This window comes from Triticum urartu, unplaced genomic scaffold (assembly GCF_056163025.1).
Source record: "Triticum urartu cultivar PI428250 unplaced genomic scaffold, HENAU_Tu73 scaffold418, whole genome shotgun sequence".
Lineage (NCBI taxonomy): Eukaryota > Viridiplantae > Streptophyta > Magnoliopsida > Poales > Poaceae > Triticum > Triticum urartu.
The window spans coordinates 12,260-15,249 of NW_028260597.1; positions in this window are offsets into that span (position 1 = coordinate 12,260).

Genomic DNA, 2,990 nt, shown 5'->3' on the forward strand with positions numbered 1-2,990 from the left:
AATTGGAAGTAACCAATTAGGTTTACGACGAAACCTAGAAATCGATCACTGATCCAATTTGACTACCTCTACGGGATAGACCTCAACAGAAAACTGTTGAGTAACGGCAGCAAGTGATTGAGTTCAGTAGTTCCTCATAGAAAATTATTGGCTCTAGAGATATGGTAATATGGAGAAGACAAAATTGTTTGAAGCACGCACAGAACCGGAAGCGCCCCTTGTTTCAAAGAGAGGAGGACGGGTTATTCACATTTAATTTGATGGTCAGAGGCAAATTGAAAGCTAAGCAGTGGTAATTAAGACCCCCGGGGGAAAATAGGGATGTCTCCTACGTTACCCATAATATGTGGAAGTATCGACGTAATTTCATAGAGTCATTCGATCTGAATGCTACATGAAGAACATAAGCCAGATGACGGAACGCAGAGACCTAGGATGTAGAAGATCATAACATGAGCGATTCGGCAGATTTGGATTCCTTTCCTATATATCCACTCATGTGGTACTTCATCATATGATTCATATAAGATCCATCTGTCTAGAGATCGTCATATACATCTAGAAAGCCGTATGCTTTGGAAGAAGCTTGTACAGTTTGGGAAGGGGTTTTTTGAGAGAAAAGAAGAATCTACTTCAACCGATATGCCCTTAGGCACGGCCATGCATAACATAGAAATCACACGTGGAAGGGGTGGGCAATTAGCTAGAGCAGCAGGTGCTGTAGCGAAACTCATTGCAAAAGAGGGTAAATCGGCCACTTTAAGATTACCATCTGGGGAGGTCCGTTTAGTATCCCAAAACTGCTTAGCAACAGTCGGACAAGTGGGTAATGTTGGGGTGAACCAAAAAAGTTTGGGTAGAGCCGGATCTAAGTGTTGGCTAGGTAAACGCCCCGTAGTAAGAGGGGGTAGTTATGAACCCTGTGGACCACCCCCATGGGGGCGGTGAAGGGAAAGCTCCCATTGGTAGAAAAAAACCCACAACCCCTTGGGGTTATCCTGCGCTTGGAAGAAGAACTAGGAAAAGGAAAAAATATAGCGATAGTTTTATTCTTCGTCGCCGTAAGTAAATACGTAACTAGGAATATGGAAAATTGCATTTTTGGAATTTGCAATAATGCGATGGGCGAACGACGGGAATTGAACCCGCGCATGGTGGATTCACAATCCACTGCCTTGATCCACTTGGCTACATCCGCCCCTTATCCAGCTAAAGGATTTTTTTCTTTTTTCCATTGATCATTATTCTATTTATTCTGACCTCCGTACTTCGATCGAGATATTGGACATAGAATGCCACTCTTTAAAAAGGAAAAAAGGAGTAATCAGCTGTGACACGAAAAAAAAACGAATCCTTTTGTAGCTCATCATTTATTGGCAAAGATAGAAAAGGTCAATATGAAGGAGGAGAAAGAAACAATAGTAACGTGGTCCCGGGCATCTAGCATTCTACCCACAATGGTTGGCCATACAATCGCGATTCATAATGGAAAGGAACATATACCTATTTACATAACAAATCCTATGGTAGGTCGCAAATTGGGGGAATTCGTGCCTACTCGGCATTTCACGAGTTATGAAAATGCAAGAAAGGATACTAAATCTCGTCGTTAACTGAATTCTGAATAGAAAGATTAAGAAGAAAAAAAGATTCAAAATAAAGACAGAAATACCCAATATCTTGCTAGAACAAGATATTGGGTATTTCTGTCTTCAAAAATTCTTATATGTTAGCAGAAAAACCTTATCCATTAATAGATGGAACTTCAACAGCAGCTAAGTCTAGAGGGAAGTTGTGAGCATTACGTTCGTGCATTACTTCCATACCAAGGTTAGCACGGTTGATGATATCAGCCCAAGTATTAATAACGCGACCTTGACTATCAACTACAGATTGGTTGAAATTGAAACCATTTAGGTTGAAAGCCATAGTACTAATACCTAAAGCAGTGAACCAGATTCCTACTACAGGCCAAGCAGCCAAGAAGAAGTGTAAAGAACGAGAGTTGTTGAAACTAGCATATTGGAAGATTAATCGGCCAAAATAACCATGAGCAGCCACAATATTATAAGTTTCTTCCTCTTGACCAAATTTGTAACCCTCATTAGCGGATTCATTTTCAGTAGTTTCCCTGATCAAACTAGAGGTTACCAAGGAACCATGCATAGCACTGAATAGGGAACCGCCGAATACACCAGCTACACCTAACATGTGGAATGGATGCATAAGGATGTTGTGCTCTGCCTGGAATACAATCATAAAGTTGAAAGTACCAGAGATTCCTAAAGGCATACCATCAGAAAAGCTTCCTTGACCAATAGGGTAAATCAAGAAAACAGCAGTAGCAGCTGCAACAGGAGCTGAATATGCAACAGCAATCCAAGGACGCATACCCAGACGGAAACTAAGTTCCCACTCACGACCCATATAACAAGCTACACCAAGTAAGAAGTGTAGAACAATTAGCTCATAAGGACCACCATTGTATAACCACTCATCAACAGATGCAGCTTCCCAAATTGGGTAAAAGTGCAATCCGATCGCCGCAGAAGTAGGGATAATAGCACCAGAGATAATATTGTTTCCATAAAGTAAAGAACCAGAAACAGGCTCACGAATACCATCAATATCTACTGGAGGGGCAGCGATGAAGGCGATAATAAATACAGAAGTTGCGGTCAATAAGGTAGGGATCATCAAAACACCGAACCATCCGATGTAAAGACGATTTTCAGTGCTAGTTATCCAGTTGCAGAAGCGACCCCACAGGCTTGTACTTTCGCGTCTCTCTAAAATTGCAGTCATGGTAAGATCTTGGTTTATTCAAATTGCAAGGACTCCCAAGCACACGTATTAACTAGAATATAGATAATAGAAGGCTTGTTATTTAACAGTATAACATAGACTATATACCAATGTCAACCAAGTCAGCCCAAAGATTAGCTATCCATATAACTAAATTAACCAAACCAATAATTTTGTATTTGTAA